Raw genomic sequence first — 27,177 nt, 5'->3', positions numbered from 1 at the left:
CACTTGTCACAAGGAGGATGAGTGTGAGAGGGTAGGGTAAAGGGTTGGTTAAAGGCATGATGAGTGGGGTTGAGTATGTAAGAGAGATGTAAGAGGAATGAGTGTGGAAGAGGGAAGAGTTTGGAAGATGGATGTAAGAGTCATGAGTGGGTTTGTAAGAGTCTTTTATATTTTGTAAGACCACTCATGACTTGGTGGTTGGGATTTTTGAGGGGAGACTTTGGTTTGGATTAGGAAAGTCTTAATCTTGTTTAAGGAATGTGTCAACATTAGGGGGTGGATCAGGCTTGGGTTTAGGATTAGATTAGGAATGTTAGAGATGTGCAAGTGGATGGCATTAATGAAGGTGGGTGAGTTAGTGGCTAAGCTTGGTTAGTATGGGTGGATGGGGTGGATTAGGCTAAATGGAGGATTAGAGATAGGTTAGGGGTTTTTGAATTTGAGGATTTCATTTATCAAATAGATTTATTTAATAAATGGGGATTTTTGGAATTAGATAGGAGAAAAGTATTTAATTGATAAATAATATATTATTTGATTTATCAATTAGGACTATAGATGATTAATTAAATTAATTAACTAGGGATGGAAAAGGATTAATTAAATAAGAATTTAATTAATGATGCTTTTAGAGATGGCTAAGTTAAATTACCAAAGTAGTGTAATCAAATTTAGGTGTCTACACAAGGTATCACTTCATCAGAGAATTGGTCAACAATAGAGAAATCTATCTTGAGTTCTACAAATCTGAAGATCAATTGGCAGATATCTTCATTAAGGCATTGTCAAAGAATAACTTTGAATATCTGCAAGAGAAATTGGGTATTACTGATGCAAAATTTTTTAATGACAAAAATTAAGGGGGAGTGTTAGCAGTATTAATTTTTTCCATTAATAGCAGACATTTGCACCATTCAACAACTTGATTTTCTTTATATATCTTTGCACCTATATAGGAAAGAAAATTGTATCAATTTTAACAAAATATAAGAGAATTATCTAGCAGATAGTCATATACGTCAAATTTGATTAGTACATAACAATATTATAACTGAAAGTTCATGTTGGCAAAGTGCACGCTTTACACATGCTCTTGCTCCATCATGCTCTCCTTTTCCATGACCACTTTCAAAAAAGTTCCAAAGAAACTTAACATTTTGTCTCACATGTTGTGTTGCAAGCATATTCAATGCTTTTGCAAACTTAAATTTCCTAGGGGAAAAATTAAAATAAATTTATGAGTAATCAAATCTGTATATAATTAATTGTTCAGTTAATTAAATATGTGCATGAAATTTTAAAGTTTAACTTTCAAATACATGTACCGGCTCAACCATCAGACCAAATCCAATCTTCTGAAGCATTTATCCCACGATTCACAAGATTGTCAAAGAACATTGTAAAAAAATGAGCTATATAGCTCCTATCATGAACCCTATCATCACTAAGATAAAAGTAGACCTCGTTGATGATAATGCATTCATTTGGATCAATACTTTCTACCCAATTCACCTCAAATTGTGTATGTCTATAGGAAACTTGTACAAAAATTGAAATTTGATTTGAGTGATAATTTTTATCTTGAATTTTAGATTGAGGGGAAAAAGTATAGTTTTCAAAGAAGTCTACAATTGATAGAATACACCATACTGGAAATCAATTTTTTGAATCTCGAAACTATTTCGCTTGCCATCTTGGACCTTGACAATGTTTGACATGTGGATAAATCATAGTTCTAAATTTATCCATAAACTCAACATATGTAAAATTGCTCTCCTTCAAATAATTTTTTTTATTCTTCTCCATTCTTTGTTCGATATATCTCATACTCAAATCTATTCCACACAACTAGTCTTGAAACATCAATATTGTTCATTTCATATGGAAACTTTTGCAACTCTTCACAATTTGTACATGCATTTTTTATGCATTGTACATTGAATTCATTTGACTCTTCAGTGTTATCACATCACAAAGAGTTGACAAATTATGTTTTACTTCTAGGAATTATCACATCTAGCTTAAGTGTTGCCATAATGTACCTTATTTATGCATACAAAACATGGGTGCAACCTCTCAAACATTCTTTGGCAAATTTTCACATTTGAAAATTCTTTGTTGAAAGGTTCAAATAATTAACATTTTGTTGTGTCTACAAAGTGATTTGGATGTGCTATTTTCATACATGTCTCTTCATCTTTAATTTGTATAATGTCTCTTCTATTGGAAGAAACATGTAACTAGCTCATCCAATATTGTACAACCTGTCTTCTAAAATCTTCAAAAATTCTATCCTTTTGAGGAAGTTGACAAATATTAAACCAATTCTTTTCAATGTTCTCATCAAGTAAATTTCTCCTTTTTATGTATCTTTGAACAGTTCTTCTAGATAGATTGAGCATTTTAGAAATTTCTCGAACTTGGTTTATTTGTGAAAAGTCCTTTTTTGTAATCATAGTCATCAATGCTCTTTGTGCAACACTTAAATTAACTACTTGACTTCTATTATCAATAGCATTTAATACATCTCTCAAATTCAGAACTATTGTTGCCTTCACAATATCTTCTGAGCTTTTCTTATTGTTCACAGCTAACAACGCCAGGACATGACTCATTTCTCTTTTCCTAAATAATATGACCAATAATGGTGCTTTACCAATCAGAGATTTATTTTCAAAAAATTCCTCCCACATATTTTTCAGATGTAGCTTAATTTTACTTTTAGGCACCATGTGTTCACATGATTCAATTTCTCTAAAAAGTGAGTCTTTGTCCATCTCCACCAAAATTTCCAACGACCAAACATATTTTCCCAATGTCATACTACTTCTTGGAACTTCAACAAGATCTTCTTCAACTTCAATCAATGGATCTTCAATTGGTGGCTCTATATTATATTTTTTCCATTCTTTCTTCTAGTCATCTTTGACTCGATCATATCTTTTTGCTCTTTTCTCTTATTCCCCATTGCATGATAACCTGAATAGAGAGCTAGATATCACCTGCATACAAAAGACTTCCAAATTCAATTACATCATGGACAATTTAGAAAAACTTTCAACTTTAGAAGCTTATTATATTTGACTATCTGTAGCACTACAAAATCTTAAGACAAGTAGTTTCATTAAAGCATTGCTAAATTTAGATTAAAAAATTTATTACATATATTTAATAAATGAAATAATTTAACTATTTAATAATTTTAATAGTTTTCATAATATTTTAAAATACTTTATTCTAATATTTTATTTAAATCAAATTAATTAATTAATTTTAAATAAACAATAAATTTAATTAATCAATTTCAATACAAAAATAACTTAAAAAATCTAATTTCTAATCTTTCTTCAATACAAATTTCATGTAAAAGTTAACTTTTTAGTACTAAAAATACAAATATGAATTAAATATAATGATTAAAAAAAATTACCTTTAAAATAAAAACCCTATTTTAATAAAATAAATATAATAATTTAAAAATAATAATTGAATTAAATATAACAATTTAAAAAATAAAGCTTTACCTTTAAAATAAAAAACCTATTTTATTGGTTAATGTGGATAAATATTTGAGGCTCACGCTCGTGCATGTGAGCTTGTGTAGATGACTTTTGGGTCATACAGATCTGGTCAGATCCAGTCTGACCTAATTTGGTTTGGCCAAATTGGATTTGGCCATAACTATCTATGTGTCATCCGATGTGGCACTTTCTTTCATGTCTTTTACAATTCTAAAGAAATTTACACTTCAGAGACCAATTTCATCATCAGAATTAGGGTTTCAAAAAAAATAAAAATACCATTAGATAGAACTTGTAGTCAGAATTATGCCAAAATAAATATTTTAATAGGTGACACAATATCGATTACAATAATTGCAAAATAATGCAAGTAGGTATTTCAACATTGAAGATGATGCACATTTGGAAAAATATAAAAATTAGTAGGTGATAACAAAAAAATTTAAAAATAATAAAGTGTTCTAGAGGAGAGAGACCTCTTCGATAATATATAACACTTGTAACATGGTTAACATAGATTTACTAGGGAGAATATGGTGGGAATGAAAACATTATTAAATTATGAAAAGTTTAACTTTAAAAGCTATAATAGACAAATTGTACAATATTTTTAAAAATTTATTTTTGATAGTTCTAGGTACATATGTCGTCAACAACATACTTCAAATTTAGATGAAAAAGCATTTATTTGCAGTTATTTCTATGGTGGAAACTATAACCCCTAATTTGTTTGATTTTTAACACTATAAAAAAAAGGTCATTGAAGATTATAAAAACATACTATTTTTATTTTTTTAATTTTTAAAAAATTATATACATAAACTTTATCCTTTTATACACATTTCATCAATTTACACCAACTTAAAACTCAAAATAGAAATATGACTTTTACATTGTTGAAGTTTAACACTTTTTTTGATGCTAGCCTTTTCCTTTGTAATAGGGTGACACATGTTTGTACTTTTACCCCCAAATCCTTACAACAAACTCAACATCAAGTCCTAAAGACACAAAGATAAGGTCACTAGTAGTGAGTCCAACAAACTAGAACTAAACAATAATAAAAAAACATAAACTAGAAAAAAGACTTTAAATTTTTTTAAGAATTTTAAAAAACAAAAACAAAAAAAAAAACTTGGAAGAACAAAATAGACTGGGAAGAAAAAAAATTCCAATGAATTCTTAGAAGGCCAAACAATACACCAAGCTACAATTGTAAGACTAGTAACATCATGGTAGTTGAATCAATGAGCACCAACCATCAAAAAACATGCCAACCCCACCAAACTACCAAAAACCCAAAACCATAAGACAACAACCATCGAGAGCCAACCACACACCACCTCGAGGTAAAAGACAGGAAGACCAGGCAATTACTTATGCATCTTCTTGCGTTAGTCTATGAAGGAGTGCCTAAGTGTCCCAAAAGAAATAGCCTCACTCATACCTTGGGAAGTCTATTGATTTTCCTCTTCCTTAGTTTATGTCTCCTCCCTAAGCTTTCTCTTAGATGAGCTTTCATCTAACTAGAGCTTTAGGCCTCCAATTCTAGCCTCCATCTTAGCCTACATAGAATTATGGTGAGAAATGAAATTGTTCATTTGGTCCCCCACCTGGTCCTAATTTTCTTTCATAGCCATCAAGGTCTTTAGCATTTCATATTTTTCTTTTTCCAAAGGCACTCTATTCCATATATCCACCATCTACTCCTTGAGATACTCCCAACTATACAATCTATCAACCAAAACACCTAACCAACTTCACACCAATCTTTAGCCTTGTGCTCTACTTCAGTTATGGCCTCCAATTTGTTAATTTATTGTAAGAAATATTCATTTGAAATAGAAGCCATCTCACCACTTCCTTTAACCTATTGTAGCATATGCCTAGCTCTATCAAATATAATGCAAGAGTTTGCAAATCCATAGAGTCATCTTCTTTTTTAGGCACATGTACATTGTAAAATGGTTCTCAATGATAGAATTATACTTCACACCTATACATTGGAAGTGAAATGCTAAAATGTGACCCCTTTTGGTCTAATAACTCACTTAGCATAGCCAAAGTAGATGTAGTGGTGTTAACTCAAGATCTATTCCTAAAGGGGAAGTCGATTATAGGGTCCTTTTCTATTTAATGTATTGAAACTTGTTGTGATGTGGAGCATAATTAGACTTGGACATTTATTCAATGTAGTTTCTCCCCAAATTACTTCTTCAGAGTTTTGGGGCAACACCCCTAAGATGGAGTCAAGGGCCAGTGCCCTAGGTGTGCTCCCTATTGCATTATAGGGTGGGGTTGAGAGGCAACACCTTTGAGGCCAAAAATGACCTTATATTGTAAATGGCATTGGCTACTATTTTTCTATTGGACAAATTATTCTAGCCCTAATTTTGTAAGTGGTAAAAAGCTTGTATAAAAAGGCATGTATGGTGATATTGTAGCTTCTTGTAGTGGTATTGAGCTGTAATGAATTGTGGATTGTAATCACTAGATAATAATTATATTGGACTCATTGTTTGGTGGATGTAGCCTAGGGATTAGGTAAACCATGTTAAATCTTCATGTCTTGTGTTCTCTTGTGTTCAAATTATTATTTTTTTGTATTTGTATTTGCATGTAACTATTATTATTGTCTGTGGTTAATCCAACAAGTTTTATACATAGAAAGAGGTGTAATGGATCTGCATGTAAAGGGAATTAAACACTCATGCAATGGTGAAAAAATAGATATTAGATCTTAATATATCAAAGTAATCTCTATGAAAGAAAGAGGATGAAGATGTACTAACCTTGAGGGTTAGTAAATGAATAAAATTTAGATCTATAGTAACCTTATCATACTATACTAAAATTGAAAGAAAATTGAGATACATTTATCATATTTCATTATTAGTATATTTATTTCTTATTAAAGTTAGATGTGCTTTTGTCACTCTCAAAGTAGTATATTTTGGAAATCTCCTTTATTATTCATGATTAGCACAATATTGGAAAGGTATTTCAAAGCTTTTCACTTTTTTAAAATTCATCCAAGCATATTTAATTATCCTTCTTGTGTTTTATAAACTTATGGCTGATTACTTGATCATTTTGGCTACTCCAAGTTTTTTTATTTACATATTATGGCTTCTCTTGGGCTATTCTAGATGTATTTCCATCATTTTTAATGGATTTTGAATGCACTTTTCTATTTGTAAATGACCCCTACATGAATCATCATACTAGTGTATTGTTTTGAAGTGATTTTGTATATCATGATGTGATATTTACACAATTTAAACATTGTAGCACATTCTTTCCATTCATGTGATACTTTTGTGGAACAAAATATTTAAACTTGAAAGCTCTATGATGTAGAAGTTGGGCACTTTGTTGTTTCAACCCTATGTTTTAGTTTCTATTTCATATATTGTGTGTGTAAGGGAAACCAATTTTGTTTAAATGTCTTTGAAATTTGCTTTTAAAAAATGATAAATTATTAGTGACATAGCTGTTTTTTTAGTGTTCTATTGCTACCATTAACATGTTTTCACTTTTTAAAATGGGGTTCTAGTTCAATCCCATTGCCAGGAAATAAACTTTGCCTTGCAACTTTATCGTTGGAGTCTTGTATATGATAGGTGGAAGCATTTTTGTTAGTTGTCCATAAAAAGCATTTTAGATTTTATATAGAAAAAAGTGTATGTACACTTAATTTTAGGATGCTATAATTTATGATAAAAAATACATATGAAATCCACTTGATTCAAAAAGTAGCAAGCACATTAATCATCTTTCTTATTAATTCTTTAGAGAGCTCTTGTTTATTTATAAAAAGTATAAAAATATATTGAGAAAATCTCGATGTTATTCAATGAACAATAACTTCTCCTTATGTTTAGTCTACTATCGAGAGCTACTACTTTTTTTACCTCGTGCATAAGCAATCCGTTTTGATCCACTATTTTATTTTATTTAAAATATAGACGTGTACAAAGATTTAAAAATTCTGGAAAACAAAATATAGTTTCTTTTCTATCCAATCAATAAAACAAAAACACAAAAGAAACAAGATCGGAATAAAATAAGCATAAACCCAAAACGCTCGGAAAGTTTGACTTTTGTAATCCCAACTTCACGATTGAACAAGTTGACTTGAAGTAGCAAACAGTAATAAGCGGATGCCCTTCTTTCCTGCAAACAAATGCAACTTACCACCATGGCCGACCCAATTTGATCAGCATAGAAAACAAAACGCGTGAACTAAATGGAAGACTAATTCAATCTGCATTAAAATTTGCTGTCAAGTTGCTCTCCAACTCACAGAATCCTCGAAGCATGAAATAAGAGGTGAGGAAAATTAGATGTGTGTTGACTGCTGAATACCACTTTCCTCAGGAAGATAATATGCTACACAATGTTCTCATTTCTATAAATGTGTGCCTTGATTAGAAACTACGTAGGACAAAGTCTGATGGTCTATAAATTCCGTTGAAGCTGTTAAATTGAGGGTCTACAATCTCTGAGAAAATGAGGGGTAGAGAGGGTAACGTAGACATTGTATGCAACCGGAAAATGTTGGAAGCAACGTTTGTTATCATTTTCCTTTCGAATCTGTGCTCTTTAGCGACAGCTGATAGCAACGTTCATGTTGGTGCCATCGCCGACCTTGATTCTTTGGTCGGCAGAGTTGCCAAAACTGCCATTCATTTGGCCGTGGAGGACGTCAATCATGATCCTCACCTTCTCAACGGCACGCAGCTTCTCCTCAATATGCGCAATGCGCAAGGAATTAAAATATGAAAGCTTCGAGAGAAATGTTTGAATGCTGACCCAATGTTTGTTGGAGGCTGCTATTCTGCTATTCTCCCTACTTGACCAATTTTCAAAAAATAAAAAATATCATGGATTTTTTTGAAAATTTCAGCATTTGATCTTCATGATCTACATAGTCTGTAGTTGAAAACAACAAAACAAGGAAAAAAATCACTATGTGAATTTGGGAAAAAAAAAGTTTAACCTTGTTTTGTCTTTAGTGCATTTTGTTTGGAGATTACCTTGTCCCATGTTGACTAAACATATACAACTTCTCATTCAATCCAGACTGTATGATGGCAAACGTCTTGCGCTTCTTGTAGCTTGAGTGCTCATGCGTGCATGTATAGATAGACAATTTTTTAAAAATGACACGAGGACTATGGTATGATACATAACTTTTAAAGTTGGATCATTGCTTAATTTTATCACGATGATTGAATCCCCCTTAACCATCCGCCTGTTAATTCCACATTTCCTCACAAGTCTCAATCCCTATAGAAGAGCCAAGGCTCCAACTTCATTATTTGAGCCACCTCCATAGTTTCTAGAACAAGCCATAACTATTTTCCCTATATAATTGTGTAAAACAGCCCAAACAACAGAACTTCCCATCATGGATGAGCCATCAAAATTAAGTTTAAACCATGTCTCAACAGGCCGGTTCCACATTGTATTCTTCTAAGACAATGTTTTGGAGTTATCAAACTGTATCACCATTTGGCCTACTCCCCAAGCAGAAGCCCATTGCATATCAAGTCTACCCAGGGGGTTCGAGAGGGGGTTTCCACTGCCAGATTCCACTTCATTCCTTCATAAGTTTGATAACCTATTGAGCCACCCCCAAACTGTTAGCAACTTTAACCCTAAATATTCTATTAGTTTGTTCCTTCCAAATTTCACATGAAACATAAGGAGGAGTTATTAACCATAAGTTATTTAGGTATGGGTGGGAAGATAGGCCATTCCAGTAAAAAAATTGTTGCAAACCTTCATTAGAACACCATTGAATTCCCCATAAGACAAGTACATCCCTCCATACCTCCACAAAAAAAGGGTAGTGAATAAGGTGTGGTATAGATTCTATGTCTTGAAGACAAAGGACACATCAATTTGCAAGTTGACAATGTCTCCTTAGGATAGACCCATCTAAAGTTGTCCACTAGAAAAAAAAAAATATTTGGAAGGATCCATGGGTGATAGACCTTTCTCCAATCTCCCTGGGCCACCCCACCCCCAAGGAAAAAAAGATAAGCCTACCTCACCATGAAGTAATCGAGGGAGTAACCTTCCTAACCATGTTGTCCTCAACTAGAATGAGACCCAACCAAGCAAGAGCCTGGTGTTGGACTCCAATCCATTAGCACTTTTCGGTGATATAGTTTCGGGTCATGGATCCATATGCTCTGGTGCATAACTCACACAATGGGAGGAGTTTGGTGTGCTTGAGTGGGTGATCTTGGATCCATTGATCTTCCCAGAAATCAATGGTGTCACCACTCCCAACAATCCAATGGCACCCAATCTTTAAAGTTTTATGGGTGTGCATAATATTATTCCAAATTATAGAGCCTTGGGGGAGAGCTTGGGTCCATAGGGCATGATGAAATGATTCTCATCCAAGGTACTTGGCCCTCACAATGTTGCATCAATTACCTGTAGCATTCATTAACCTTTAGCCAAATTTTGTTAGAAGGGCCTTATTCATATGTACAATCTTTCTTATATTTAAACCTCTAAGGTCCTTAGGATGACAAACTTTTTCTCAGCTAACCAAACTCATACTAGTTCATTCTTCAGTGTTGGGCCACAAGAATTTGTGCTATATTTTTTCAAGGATATATTTGAATTTTCCATGGAGTTTAAAGATGGAAAGGAAGTGAATTGGGATGCCCTGTACAGAAGTAGAGAGAAGTTGGAGTTTCATGGTGCTACTTAGAGTCTTGCCTTTCCAGCCTACGAATTTTCTCTAGAAGTGTTCAATAAGACCATTCCAAAACTAATTTGAGACTTTTGTAATTTGTGAGTGGTAGGCCAAGATAAGTGTCTAGGAGAAATGCCTCCTAACATTCCAGAATTTGAGTAACCTTACCTCTTAGGCTGGCAACAATGTTGAACAAATACATTTTTTTATTTTTATAATTTATGCATTGTCCAGAGACCTCTACATAATGATTTAGGACAACTTTCCACTCCCTATCTTGATGGATAGAGGAGATACCAAATAAGAAGGTGTCATCTACAAATTGCTGAATAGTTTTAGGAGGACACAAGGATGCAGGTCTAACACTTCTTAACTTGCTAGCATTGTTCATGGAAACCAATTTTTTTCCAAGGACCTCTACCACAATAATGAAAAGATATGGGGATAGGGTTCACTTTGGCATAGCCCTTGGGATGAAGAAAAAAATCCTCTAGGAGTCCCATTAACAAGCACTAAAAAAGTGACAATATTAACCACATTTTTTATAATTTTGATAACATTTTCATCAAAATTCAGTTTAGAGATAATAGAAATTAGAAATTCCCTCCCAACCTTATCATAAGCTTTGGAAATATCTAGTTTAAAAGCCATACCTAGGTTCTTGCTCCTATCCATAGAGTGGATATCCTCATGTGTAGTTATGACATCTAGAATCTGCCTCGTAGGGATAAAACCATTTTGGTAGGAACCAATGAACTTATCAAGGAGGGGCTTGATTTAGTTTACCATGATCTTGGCAAGAATTTTATAAATCATGTTGCACAGACTAATAGGTTAGAACTCTTTAGATGACTAGGGTTATCAGTCTTAGGGAGAAGAACAATGAAGGTCTGGCTGAGTTCCTTCAATAAATTTCCCATTCTGACGAAGTCTCTAGCAACATGGATCAAATCATACTTGACAATATCCCAAAATTCCTTTAAAAAGTTGGAAGAAAACCATTAGGACCAAGGGCTTTTTACTGGGTCATTCTTAACACAACTTTTCTAACTTCCTCCTCCTTAACCTTAGTAGTCATGTCCTCATTCATTTGGTTATTCACAACCAGGCAAAAAGATCTCAAAATATCATTTTGCATGTTACTTTTGACTTGCACAATAGGGGGTTATAGAGCTCCTTGAAACCAAGATTGACTTTACCTTCTATCTCCTCCATATCATTAATCTCATGACCATTATCATCCACCAACATGTTTATGGTGTTATGTTTTTTCCTTCTTGATTTTGATCTATGGAAAAAGGTTGTATTTTGATTACCCTCCTCCAACCACTAAACTCTTGATCTTTATTTCTAGAAAAATTCGTCCCAATTTAGGAGTGTCTTCCATAAGTTCCAATGCTCCCTCTCCTCCTACTGTTGTTCAACATTAGTATTTCCCTGAATAAGTCAATTTTGGAGGGATTTTAACTTAGATTTCTTCTCTTTGGAATTTTTCCCAAATGAGGATTTGTTCTAGCCTCACACTTCCTTTTAGATTCGTTCAAGTTTTTTGGCAATACAAATAATGGACATTCCCTCAACCAGATCCTTCCACTACTGCACAATACAATCTCTAAACTTAGAGTGTGAATGCCACATGATTTCATACCTAAAAGGCCTCCATCTGGTAGGTTGATTCTCCAACCAAGAAAACACTAGTGTAAAGTGATCCAAAGTGGTCCTTGACTCTACCATTAAGGAAGAATGTCCCGACAAGAAGAAATAAGAGCCATATCAAGTCTAACCTGAATCAAAATTTTCCCCAATCTATTATTTGACCAAGTGAATGCAAGACCTTGAAGATCAATATCAATCAAGTCATTCCTTCCAAGAAAGCCCTCCAAATTTTGCATACTATCATAAAAATCTTCCAAACCCCCCAATTTCTTTGATGGATATAGAGGGGTGTTGAAATCTCCCATACACATAATTATTTCTTGTCTCAAAGTCTTAGGTACTTTAGGAGCCTCATTTCAAACAACTAGTCTACCATTCCTCATGTTGGGGGCATGCAAATTGAAAATATTCCAACCAAAAACATGGGAGGTGAAACTCATGACCAAAAAATGGGGATTAATACAAGTGACCATTCCCACCACCTTGTCTAGGTTTCACATTCTGGCAATGCCACCAAAGGTGCCATTAGCCTCACTATAAGAAAATTTAGCCCCTAGCCAAATATAGCTAGCAACTCTAGAGAAAACCTGGTTAGTCATTTTAACTTCCTGCAAAAGAATCAAGTCAAAGTTAAGTTCTATGATCTTTTGTTTTATTTCATATTGTTTCCTAGGGCTATTCAACCCTCTCACATTTGAAGATATGAGCTTCGTCTTTTATGATATTGAGTTTCCTTTAGATTTTTTTTGTTTCCCCTATGTTATATCCTTCTTTGTTTCCTTTTGACATATGTTCATGGTTAGAGGTCTCCCAATCCTTGTGGATGACCTTACATCCACCTTATATCCTCCTTTACATTTCTGCTTTAGGACCATCCATTCAGAATTATTATTGAGAAGGTTAAGATTTGGTAGCTCAGTTGTGGGGGAAAGCATTTCAACAATACCTGTAAGTGAGACCACCAGGGCACCATCAATAAGCAGTGACCCATTCCATAAGAGAAGGGGTGAAAAACATGGAGTAACACCACTGCTAGCTTCCATCACTTTATTGATCTATCCTTCCCTAGGTTGAAATAGTTATAGAGTGAGCATATCAAAAATTTCCCCCTCTTCATATTCAACTGCATCATCCATAACAATTTGGACTTCTCCACCTTGTCCAATGGTGTGCACCTTCAAAAGGGTTCTTACCTTCTCATCATTATTTCTAGTGGTTTCGACCAGGTCTTGAGACAACACTTCACAAGTTTCCTTCAAGCCTATCGATTCCTTATTCACTAGGGTTTTGGCCTTTTCATCCATCTCAATAGTTTTTGAACTTTCAACCACCACCACTCCCAATGAAGACACTTTATCTTTGAGTTTCTCACCCTTCAAGAAATTCATAACCAAATGACCAAACATGTTTCACTTTTTTCAAAAGGGGGCCACATCCTCATAGATTATTGGTTGCAACCAATTGCCCCATTTAGATTTTAGGTCAACTATTGTTGATAACAATTTATTCATTCCAACATTGATACAAAATCTAGCAAAACCTAGTCTAGTTCTAGAGCTAGTCATATTGTCCATTTTGATGCACTGGCCAAAGGAGCTGTCAATCCATCTTAACACCCACTCATCAAAAAACTCTAAAGAGGGACTAAACAACCTTATCTAGACTAGGGCATACCTATAGAGGTCCCTCTCCTAGTTGAATCCCAATTTCCATTTTGTCATCAGCAATGGGTGTTTGCCAAAATTCTAGGAGCTTGCCATGACTGAGTCACAATCCTTTTCCACAATGAATCTAAATAGGAAGAGGGGGCTAGTCATAGTAGAGATGGACACTAACCCCAAGAGTTTTCACTTTATAGAGAACCACTTCCTTTCCATATAAACCATGGGTCAAAAGGAGACAAACTTTCCAAAAGGACAAAGGGTAAAGCTCGAGGCAATCAAATTGACCACCGAATCTCATAAAGCAACCATGCAACTAGTGTCCCCTAGGGAGATCATAGGTTGAAGTAGTGTGAGGTAGGAGAATCCCCAAAGGAGATTTCCTAGGCCCCAGCATAACCACACAGTGGAAACACAACAACAAGAAGCAACAATGCAAGATCTAATACCAAATCAAAATTCTTAATAAAACAACTATTATATGTAATGTGCCAGGTTTTAAGGCCTTCTTGGTTATAGGAAAATGCAAATAGAAATTACAATAACTATTCTATGAGATCCCTCAAGATCCAATCCAAACCCTAGCTAGTCCAGATCCACACTCAGGTAGAAACCTCCAAGGAAGATCTCAAATTGTGCTCACAAGTCCACCAAGCAATCTCCTTATTTCCCAAGCCATAGCTACTAGCTCTAATACAACTTCATCCAAGATCCAAGTGTAAATTTCCTCACATTTGGCACTCTGTCCACACATTCACAACTCCATCACAATCTTGCTATAAACTGCCTTACATTTGGCACTCTGTTCATAGACTCAGGAGAACTCGTTGTTCAACTACTCCTCTTCTCCATAATGGATGAATAATCATTGAAGACTTCCCCACAACCCATATTTATACCAATCTAAGTCACAAGTCATCCTAGTACACAAATTAAATACAAATTCATAAATTAAATGCCACAACTCAGCCTGCAACAATAATTAAATGTACAAAATTGATGTCTAAGTAAAATTGCAATATCTCTTGGCTCTGATTGAATTAGAACTCACACTTTCAACCATAGGTAGAAATCTAGGTCCTCTTAAATCCTTGAAATTTTCATCCCCTAACTTATTATATAATATTAGTTACATGGCCTAAAAAAGGAACCAAAATAATATATCTCTAGAAGCAAGGCAAAATAACTCAAACTTCAACCGAATTCTTCCAATCTCTATGCAGTCATGAGGAAAGGTTCTAAAATGTGTCTCCAATACATCCCTAACCATGAAAAGAATAAATCCACCAAATAGAAGCTCAATTCTCCTACATTACAGGTTTTACACCAAAGTCCAAAAGAAACTTGGATTTGACAATAGCCTCCAACTAGGTTGACTTAGGGGACATTTCTGATAGAGAAATCAATCAGTGACCACCGAAGGGTTTTAGGCCCAAATAGGCATAGTCATTAGGGACAGTGCAAGGTTCTTCCAGAGGAATATCTTCCTAGTGCAAGTCATGAACATTTTGGGCCTTAGCGAGAAAAACTAGTTCTAGATCTGGACACATAGGCCCGATAGCTCTAGCATGTGGGGGAGAGAGGTTAAAGGTGGGCAAGGACCATCCCCTCAAGATCAAAGAGGGCATAGGGTTTGGGAGGTAGCCAAGAATAGGAAAGAAGTGGCAGACTATTCTTACTGTTTAGTTTCCTTGTTAAGGATGAATAAAATTATACCATTTTGGATTGAATTAAGATAAACTTGATGTGACAATATCTACTCTTTAAAAAAATGATATTCAACCATAATAATGTGTTGATGATATTATCTCAAACCTCTTGTTTAGGCATGTCCCTAGTAGTACTAAGGACATAATAACCTTCTAATATTAAATCAAGATATAATATTAGGTCCCTAAAGAATTGAACTATTGTAAGGATTTGCTAATATACATCTTACATTCAATTCCTTTATAAAAAAACTTTAAGGAAGATTTTAGAAATATGCTCTATTGTTAATGTGTTGAGTTGGTAGGTCACCAAATAAAACCAACAAAATGATGTGCTTGAGTGGGTTGTAGAATTTGATAGTAAAAGACAACTATTTAACAAAATCATTCTTTGAAATGGTACATTTAAGTATCAAGGATTTTATCTTTTACAAAGTATGATGACACTAGTCTCCTTACAAGTTTAACAGCCTTTATGATTAGCCATAATGCTCATGAATCTTAAGGTGTATCATGATTTGTCTAGTAATTGGTTCTATACATAGTAAAGAAGTATGTATGTAAATGAACCTCTACTTGTCTTAGTTTGATAAGACTAAGTATCCCTAATTTTCTCCTTAGTCCATTCCCTTTTGTATGGATTTTATATTCTATCAATAATTGCTATCTTCTTAGGGTTTAAGACAAATTACTAATACCCTATTAGTAGTTAATGACCAAATGACTAATTCATGGGAAAATAAAAATACATATAGAGTTAGAATAGGGATAAACATTAGTAGTAATTATTAAATGAATAATTATATCCATCCATACTAATTGTGTTACATAGGGTGGGTGATGGAACCATTTGCATGATGTTCATAATCAAAATATATGAGTTATAGATAATAAATAAACTATGTACATTTGGGAATGGAGCATAAAGTTTAGGGTTAATACAAAAACATGATTAATGCCTTAGTCATCAGAAGCAATTTACTTAGATTTAACCTTGGATCTTATCAAGGAAGGAGGGATTTTGACAACAAAGATTTCCTAACCCGAATTCTTGGTTTAAAAGGTCAATCACCTACAGTTCCACATTTGGAAGATTTATGGTAGGATTGCAATGATGAAGAAGTGTTAAGAAGAGATCACTCGAGATTAACACTTCCATAAATCAATTCTCTCAAGTTGAAATTCCACCTAGAAAGGGTGCTTGAAGATGGTTCAGACATTGTCAAACTAGGACGGGAAGAGGCAAGTGAGTTGAAACAATTACAAGTAGGTTGGAGCCAGGACTCCCTTTCAAATAGTGGTAGGGAACCCTTGGTGTTGTTTAAACCTAAGATGGATCTTTTTGTTAATCTAGGTAAGATAGGTAATGAGTCCTCTATGGGGAGACATAGATCCAACAAAATTGCCAATAAATCTAAAAAAATTAGGAGGAAAATTAAGACAACACAGAAGAGATAGATTCACATTCTAAGTCTAAAGGGAGTGATGAAAAGAGAACCCATGCTATGAAAAATAAGAACTCTAGGTGGCAAATTTACATTGAGGAAGAGGAGGATACACCCTAGGAAAATGAAGAAGCCTCAGGAAATAAAACCACACCCATGTTTTGGTTACCTTTAGTATGGGCACGGTTGATCTCATGACTAAGGATGATAATCTAGGAACTAATGACAACTCTCCCACGACTACTACTTATCCACTTAGGAATCCTAAGGGGGATCTCCCTACTCCTCATCCCTTGGAGAAACCTCATGTTCAACCCCCATGCCCCTTTAATCCTCCTTGCACCCCCTTGTTGTTCTTGTTGGTTACTACTATGTTACTATCCACTATAATTACTTTGATAGTATATTAGAAGAATCTCATAGATACCTTTTTTTTTTGTGTTAATGGGTGGCTAGTTTTTTGTTTATGTATCTTGGTTAGTGAGTTTCCTATAAGTTGATTTTTTTTCTTTCGGTACGGTTGTTTCTACTGGGCTAGTCACCCATTTTTTACTTCTATTAATATAAAAAACTATACACCACACACAAAAAAGAGGGGGCAAGGAGGGGGACAAGGGGGGAGGTATTTGAATTAGTTTTGAGAAAATAATTTAGTATTAAACCATCCACAACCTATTAGATATGAAAGTTTGAAAGCAATGCAAAGAAAATAACACTAGAACACATAACACCAATATTTTGTTCTTGACAAAAACTCAATTAGGTGAAAAGCCCAATGGGGATCAAACCCACGAGTTGATATACTAGTGCACATAAAAAAAATGTTAACAGTATAGTGGCGATTGATTTAATGATGAAATAAAACCCTTTGCCACTTGTAAACACATTTCTAGACTGAGTCAACCATGAAATAAGTTCCCTTATCTCATCTAATGAATGAACTAATACTGCAAGAGAACTTGGTAGATCAAGAATATCTATAAAAGTGTCATGGCATGATGAATTTATAAATGGATATACAAGTCTTAGTTATGATATACTCAAGCCAATCATGGCTTTTGATTGTAATTAAGTTGATAGAAGGGTCAAATTTTTAAAGGGTCTTTATTAGGACCATAGGACCAAAGTATGTAGAATGATGCAACTAATTAAAAATAAGTTTAAGGGAGGATGAATAACCTTAAATGATGTAACAAGGTTACAAAATAGACCTAGTACTAGTTTTAGGGGCTTCTATAAAGGTTTTTGTTTAAGTTTTAAATTTTGAATTTTTAAATAACAATGGTTAGTTGCTCTTGGTAGCAAGAGGTATTTTGAGGGGTCATGGTGGTTTTACCAGCCTTAAAATCCCTTTAAAAGTTTAATAAGTATGGATTTACACCAAGGAAGAAGTAGTAAGGTTTCAAGTGAAGTTTCAACAAACTTTAATAAAGAAGATTCATATTCCTTATCATTCATATATTATTTTCCAAGCATTTGACATTTGAATAAGTTGAAGATTTTTTTTTCTTCTACATATTCTAATGGTTTAGGATAATTTGAATAAGGATTTTTTTTTCCAAATGTTTAAATCAAGTTGAAAGTTTAGATGGGTTATTTCCGTACATTATTATTGACTATATCTAGGACACCATTTTAAAACTTAGCAATTTTGAGGGTTTAATGGTATATTGATCTAGTCCTCTTTGTGTATGGCCCTGTAAGATGGGTAATGGACCAAACTAAATGTATTAAATAATATACTAACTTGTCCCCATGCAAGAATAAAAATTTAGAAGGTGGTCACCTAGAGAAGTGACTAATTTGCTTGGTAAAATGCATGAAAATGGAGACAAAATTGTTGAAGAAGAAGTAGCTTAAAAGGGTTTTTAAAATAAAATAAAATTTGAATGACTCTATAAATGTCAAAAACATGGTGTAAAGGCATCTCATAGGGTCTTAAAATGAGCTTTGGTGTAGCCTCTAGAAAGCCCTATATTTTTTGTCGTATTACTAGTTGGGTCCCTTGAATTTTGTGGTTTCTTATAAAAGAGAAAACCTCCTTGGTTTGGAATGAAAAATTAATACTACAGAAGCTTTTGTGTGTTGATATAAAGATTTAGGCATAGTTTCTTTGCAAAAGTAGCCTAATTAGGCTAAAATTAATCATAGTTTGGCATGTTCCATATAGAAAGTCTAAAAAAATAGAACCCACATTTGAGATATCTAAAATTAGTCCCAAATAGGTATTTGAATCTACCATTTTTATCCTAGTGTTTTGGATATTTTGAGAGTTAAGTGGGAAAAACAATGTTTGGAGACCTAATTGATGGGAGACATAGTTAATGGTGTAAAATTAGATTTATATAAAGGACTAGTACTTGGGTTTTTGAAACTTGTCTAAAAATTTTATTGTGATTCTGATAGCACATTTTGAGGTGTTGGAACAATTGGGTACAAGTGAGTTCAAGTTATTTTTATTTGACAAAACTTGGGTGCATTAAGAACACATTTAAACCTTGTATTTTCATTCAAATTTGGGAATCCATTCTTGGATTGTTTCTTAGGTCTTCTTTTCTCTACATCATATTGGTATCAAATTAGGTAATTGTATCCATTTAGGTGAAGAAGATCATTTAGGTTGTGTGGTTGTGGTTTTGATGAGATGCCACCAAAATAATAGGTAAGGGGGAATCAAGAACTTAGAGAGAGAGATAGAGAGAGAGAGAGAGAGAGAGAGAGAGAGAGAGAGAGAGAGAGAGAGAGAGAGAGAGAGAGAGAGAGAGAGAGAGAGAGAGAGAGAGAGAGAGAGAGAGAATGCTACTTTTATGGTAACACAAGAAGTCTTAGAAGGAGGGTCTATGAGATAGAACGAGGTTAATGAGGAAGAAGGTAAAGAAAGATTTTCTATTATTATCATTAGATTTCCACAATCCATTTGTAAATAAGAATCTTTCTATATTTGATTGTGTGTGATATTTTTACCATCAAGTTTTCTATTGAAAGTCAAATTGAAGGCAATGAAGAAGAGCTTGTGGATGCAAATGAAAGAAGGATATTGAGACTAGTAAAGGAAATACAAGTAGAAAAGAAAGGAAATATTGGTTTTCCTATATAGTAGGGTTAGGAGGATAGTGTAGAAGTTTTAGGGTGGCTGGATGCATTGGGTAATTACTTTCAATTTCAAGACATGAATGAACAGAAGAAAGTGAATTTTTCTAGAACAAAAATCAAAGGGACAACATTGACATGGTGGTCTAGTGTTCACAAATTGAGAATACCAAGGGGTATGGATAAGGTTACAACTTGGGGTAGGATGAAGTCCATGACGAAAGACCAATTTCTCCCTTCAAGATTTGGCATACAAACAAAGAAGATGAAGTGAAACCTAATGTAGAAAAACATGGATGTTATGTCTTACACTAATAAATTCCATAAGTTTAGTATCAAAGAAGGCTTTTGGAGGATGAATATGAGAAGATAACAAGGTATATCAATGACTTTATGTCCAACCTACAACATTATATAGGGTTAAGTGTTCGAATGACTCTAGGTGAACATTTTCAAGTAGCCATTAGGACTGAAGGGAGGGTGAAGGGGAAGTAGGAGGGACAATTAAGAAATCATTGAGGAGGTAGAAGAAGGGGTTGAGAAAACATACATACTCAATAAAATTATTGTTATAAGTAAAGAGGTAAGGAGATAATGCAATAATTCAAGAGGATGACACAAAGTGGACATAGATTTGGAGCAGGTAGTGGGGCATTTACAAGTAGATTCTTCAATCATAATGCTCAATAGGGCATCCTTATTTTAAATGTCCTAATATTGAGTAGTAGAGTAGAAATAATGAAATAAGAGTGGACTTAGTGCAAGAAAATAATAAATTAGGGGAAGGTATTACAATGGCATATCCAAACTCATATAAAAAAGCTCTTATATTTAGATGAGATACATTGCAACAATCAACATAACCAAATGTATCAATTTTCATATCTTAGTGTTTAATCCTAGGTAAACTTTGTAAGTTGATAATTAATTCATGTTCTCATAAAAATTTGGTATCTTATGAGATGGTTAATAAGTTAAAATTGAAGAAATTTCCTCATACTCATACAATGCAACATTGGTCAGTAATGAACAAAACATTTTGGTTTGGGAACAAGGATATGTAGAACTTACTATAGGAGAATATTTTGATAATGTTCTAGGTGATGTTATATACCAATAACATGTAGGAACAATATTTTAGGAATACCTTGGTAGTACTTGAGGAATTCTTTACATAATGGTTACACAAATGCTTATGTTGTGCATAAAGATAAAAGGAACTTTATACTTACCCCTATACATTCAGATAATGTAAATGCTTTTAGTATCATATGTTTGGGAAGAAGGAGAGTATACATTAGTATGAAATTTCATTAGAAGGGAAGAAAAAATTTGATCGAGGAAGTGAAGGGAGGGATGGAAAGTGAATTTTGTAGCAAGAATTTATGATTTGATGACAAGAGGAAGGTGAAGGAAACCATAAGATCTTACCAGTATTATATTAGAAGTGTGTTTATATAGTGGTAATTTTATGTCCTATTGGCATACATGATCAAAGTAGGGATCATCCTTCATGGTTATAAGGATGACAGGGTCAGTTGAGCCTTGCAATAGTAGACAAAGGAGTAGAGCAAAAGGCAAGATATGATAGTCCTAAGCAAGGACACATGAACAAGTTTATGTTTTCTAATTTTTGTTTCAAGTTGAGTGTAGGTAGCAAGAGGAACAAGACCTAATTAGATTAGTTTCTATTGAAACACAAAACCACTTGAATATTAGAGCCATCAAGAAGGATGCACGGTCTAAGGTCAAGGTCCCTTATATCTGAGGACAAGAGATTTTTTCTAGGGGAAGAATATTGTGCAAGAACACCTAGAGTATTGTGGGGAGAGTATCGTGCAAGAACACCTAGTATTGTTACAAGTTGTTGGATAGAGCAATATAAGCAATGTAAAATATTCTTAAGTATGTGATATTCTATATATGTTTAAGAGTGAGTGTAGATCTCAGGTCTATTCTCATAGGTATTTATATGGTGATCTATGAGAGTAACAATTATTTTAGTAAAGACTAGTTGCAGGCTAATGATGTGAGATATAGTTACTATTTTTTTATTGTAAATTAATAGTGATTTAGACTCTTGAAATATAATCATTATGCATATAAGAAGACTTATATTGGAGTAGGTTACGAGATTTGGAATTTACTTAAGTCATTTTGTGTTGGTCTCTATAATGCAACATTTCAATAATTGCTTTTAAAAGTCAATTGGATGGCATAGTGTGTGCTAAGGATATGAAATCATTGAATATATATAAATTCATGTCTTTTAATGATTACAATTTTTATACACTCATAAGAGATACCATATGTACCTAATAATTGGTTGATGTAATTATTTGTGCAGTAGAGAAGTCCTAATATCCCGCCCTAATTACTTGTTGTAGCTTGTAAAAAGGAAAGTAATTCATTTTTGTAATATATGTAATGAATGTGAATTTGATTCTTTATGTTGGATATAAGAGTAAAGTTGAAGGTTTGTTATATGATTTGATTGAGGTATGAGTAAAATCTATGATTATTCCTTATGCACATCAATGGAACTATAAAGATGATTGAGCTATCTTTAGTCAATTCACTCAAAGTGGATTTAACCATCTCTATTTGGACAATTTTTACTCTTGAAAGTGATTTTAACCTTCACTCTTGTAGTAGTGTGCTCAAATAGTTAGCCTTTGTATTTGAGCCTTTTGCTATGATCAACTCCAAAGAGGGTTGTGAATATTTTACAAGGGGTTTTTTTCACTTTAATATAGACTTGTCCTTTAACAAGGTTTGATGTACTAAATATATTTTATCAGCTCCAATTAGGTCCAATCTCCTAATAAGAATATTTTCATACTATTGTATGATCTTGTGGCTATCATCCCCATTGGCATTTTGACCTTAAAATGGTTTTCCTTGATTACCAAAATCTTGTGTCTTATGCTGTTGTCTTATATATTGCTCACCTTGTTTTTCATCACTATATATTTCATTGGTTTTTGTTTAAGATTATATAGTTAATAAATATGGAACACAACTAATTCATTGTCCCTCCCTCTCTATTTGTTTGTGTTGGTTGTTATTCATAAAAAAAATATTGACCCAAATGTGACTAAAGCTATTAAAAATGACTAAATTTCCTTCAATAAATATGACATGACAAGATTGTTAGAAGGAAATTATATGAAAATCCTAAAGAAACCCTAAGAAACTTTTACAAATGCATAATAGGAGAAAGTTTCTTAGCGCTCAAACATTCCTTGTCCAATTGTCTCAAAAAAGTCATTTTTAATGGGTATTCTTTTCTCAGATCAAACTTAGTTAAATTTAAAATATTAGCTTTATATTTATTATTAACAAAAGTATTATCACATATATGTTGGATGTAAATATAAATATTCATCTCAAGATTGTTATTTTTAAATCTGTAAGTCAATTTGTTTAAAAACTCTAGTATAAATAGAAATGAAGTATAAACCAAAGTGGGCTTAATCCTGGTGGAAACTCCATGGTTAAGCACACTTGAGATGGAGTAATATTGGGTTGGGTGAACTCCTAGGATGGTGTAGTGTTTCACCATTGTGAGATTTTTTTAAATATATTGAGTGCTAAGAATTCCATTCTTTATTATGAGAGATGGGTTATTTTTTACCACTACTCATGAAATATTTGTCAATGAGTTTGACTCAAAAACTACAGAGTTGGATCCTAAGAATAATATCATAATTCAAATTTCTAAGTAAAATACCTCCTACTTGTCAATTTGATATTACTTCAAATAATATTTTGCTTATATTATTTGAATAATGAGCATACTAGAAACATTAATAAATAATATAATATTACATGAAAAATCATAACTAATCAAAATAATTTTAGCCAAGCAAAATGATGAATACACCATTAGCTAATAAATTCATGAACTATAATGAAAGGAAGATAAAATTACAAATTGAAGATAGAACTAGATATATTTATGAAAACAAATTACAGATAAAACTCAATGTAAATGAAAACACACTATAATGAAAGGAAGATAAAATTACAAATTGAAGATAGAACTAGATATATTTATGAAAACAAATTATAGATAAAACTCTATGTAAATGAAAACACATAATAACCATATATCATAGTACTAGAAAAACTCAAATGGAACAAAGGAAACATCATTACAAATGAATTAGAATAAAATAAAAGCTTGCATGCCTCCTTCTAACATTCATTATACAAAAATAGAAAATTTGGCAAAGGAGGTTCTATAACTACATTAATGCACTCCTTTTTTAAAAAAAATACCATAAGGACAATAACATTTACATGTATTATCTCACTTAACTAACAATGTCCTATAACCTACACATTTTCCCTATCATATTCTTGAGATACATAATTTGATGACTTGTAAAAATATTACACTTATTTCTACATATAAATGGATTTCTCTCCAATACCTATTACAAGTATTAAAATAATCTTTATATTTGTTTGTAAATAGATATGCCATTGTGTTTGTTTCACTAGAATTGTCTCTATTTATTCAAAGATTAGTGACATTTTTCAATAGTTACATAAAAAAAAAATGTAATAAAAAATTTTCTTTATTCTAGAAAGGGGCAACTCCCTCACATGATAGGTATTTTTAGTTATTTTGTTCAATTTTATCTTAGATGGACATAGAGGAAAAAATATGAAATTCAAAGAGAATGAACAACGAAAATTCTATTGGAAGACATGTGAAGACCAAATATAATTCCATAATGATTAATAAATATAAAGGAGACTATAACCAATATATATATCCATGCAATGATGATACAAAAAAAAATCACAAGTCTTGACATATGAAGTGATACCCTACTTCAACACTTTCAAACTAAGGTACCAAAGTCTTATTTTGTATCATTATATTAACTACAAAAAAAACTTTTTTTTAAAAAAATATATAAGAAAGTTATAAACTTAACATACAAAAAATTAGCAAAATTAAAATATAAAAAAATTTAGAAGACAGAAATTAAACTGCATTGTTTAAATTATCTTTTATAATCATACAATCCAAAACTCCCTCCTATTCACATTGTGAACTAATTTTTTTTTCAAAATATCTTGAAAATCTTCTCGAGAGTTTTAACTAATAACTTTTGTTTATATACTTCACTAAATAACTGCATGTAACTACTCTCATAACTAGTTCCTAACTATACCATTTTGAAATACAAAATAAAGAACCTTATTAACTTTTGCATCAGTTTACCAAAATAATTTTTTTTTCTATTGTCAAAATGCACTAAGTGAATTAAGTAACTTTTATATTAAAAAAAGGGTAACATGGTACTCATATTTTTTTTCAATTCCCTTTGCCAAATGTGAAGGATGGTATAAGTTTAATAATTAAATAATCAAGGAAGGTAGTATTCCAAGAATAGGTATGTGAGCTTTCGTAAGAAAAATTGAAACTTTTAAAATTCAAATCGGGAATTAAAAAAGCATAAAGATTACATTTTAAATAAAATTTTGTTTAACTACACGAGTATTTTTTAATGATATTTTTAATTGGAAAAGAAAATATGGTTTTTATTTGGGACATATGCTTATTTCATTTCTTTGTTGATGTTTTAATACTAGAATCTATATTTTCAAAATTCAAATATAATTAAGGAGTGATTATGTAATTGTGTAAGACTAAAAGTGTGTTAATATTAATTAGGATGTTTTCATGGAAATATGCTTATTTCATTTATTTGTTGATTTTTAATACTAGAATCTATATTTTCAATATTCAAATATAATTAAGGGGTGATTATGTAATTGTGTAAGACTAAAAGTGTGTTAATATTAATTAGGATGTTTTCATGGAAAGTTTCGGTTTTTAAGATCATTAGCACTTATTTTATCTTGATATTCAAGAACTTGATTGGTTGAATATATGCATGATCAGTTTCCTTATGTACTATCATTTTCTATTATCCTCTTAAAAGGTTAAAATGACAAATTTTTGTGTTAAAATGATTCTATAAGAGGACTAGTTATTGCGTCTTAATCATGGGGAACTAGCAAATAGAGCAAAGACTTGTTTATGTGCTCAAGATGTTGAGATTTTTTATATTCTAAAAATGAGAGAGATTTTCTATCCATTATTGTTTTATAGATGGGTGTTGAAAATGGGGAAGAATGAGTAAATTTGATTATATTTCTGACCTATCTCCAATGGAAACTAGCTTAGAAGCAAGAAAACTTGAAAGAAACCCCCTCCAAGAAAAGGTGTAAAATCCTTGCATATCTTACAATTTGATTTGTATGATGTATTGGCTCCTTGATGGTCTATTTGTATCATTGTTATTTGGAAAATTTGATGTACTTGTTATGTTGAATTATAAATTACTGCACTTCTTATTCCATATTAAGTGTTTAATATTATTATTATTATGCTATATTGTGTTAATTTTGGATTTTTGTATATATGGTTTTTAGTACCTTATAGTGAAATAGTTTTATAGCCAACAAAGATAATCCTACTTCTAATGCATAAGCCATCTTTGAAAAAGACAAACCTTGTCACATAATATGAGATTAAAATCATAGGGATTGGTAGTCTAGCAAAAGAAATATGAGTTTTTCCATGACATTATGAATAATAACACAAATTTTCCATTAAGAGAGATCCAACCTATAAGAAGTAATAGTTGATGGGATTAACAAATTGTTGTTTTTGAAGTCAAAGTTATCCTTACCAAATTTACAATCATAGGTAGATTGTAAGAAAAAAAATGATTCATTTGTATGACAAAGAGCATGGTTCTTATGAAAGCTACCAAACTTTGCGAAAAATGATTCATTTGTATGACAAAGAGCATGGTTCTTATGAAAGCTGCCAAACTTTGTGTACTGCACCAATATAGAATAATGCAAGGAATTCAAATCCAAATCTTTGAAAAGTCCTTAAGCATTTTGAAGCCAAGCATTTGTTGTCCAAATGGAGATTATTGCATATATTGAGAGAAAAATAATGAAGTCTAAAGAAAATATCATTGTTTTGTGTTCCATACATTAAAGGTTGAAATAAAGATGAAGAATTTTCACATTGTAATTTGCTCTCATGTATATGGGAAAAGCTACAAACTTATTCTAGTCGTATATGAACTTAAAATAAATCAAACAATCTATAACACAAAACTAAACGTAATCTCAATTAGAAATTTTATATGTATTATATGAAATTGTTAATAGAGAACCAAATTGTAATATTTATTAATCTTGATTCTAATCCTTCCAACATCTGATCCTTTATCTAATGATCAAGTAATTTATTGAAAAAATATAATTATGTTTTCACTCTTTTGAACATACTATATTTAAACTGTGAACTACAACAGCCAATTCAAATGA

General features: G+C 32.4%; 1 pseudogene; it reads right to left on the bottom strand.

Annotated features, from left to right (window-relative positions):
- The window catches only part of LOC149554733 (glutamate receptor 2.7-like), a 90,621-nt pseudogene extending 88,006 nt beyond the window's left edge, over nucleotides 1-2,615 (bottom strand).
- Between the last annotated feature and the right edge of the window lie 24,562 nt (nucleotides 2,616-27,177).

Source organism: Cupressus sempervirens, chromosome 5 (genome assembly GCF_028749045.1).
Source record: "Cupressus sempervirens isolate cs-2001-9-10 chromosome 5, ASM2874904v1, whole genome shotgun sequence".
Taxonomy (NCBI): Eukaryota; Viridiplantae; Streptophyta; class Pinopsida; order Cupressales; family Cupressaceae; genus Cupressus; species Cupressus sempervirens.
The sequence above is the reverse complement of the archived record's forward strand: the minus strand, read 5'-3'. Positions and strand labels throughout refer to the sequence as shown.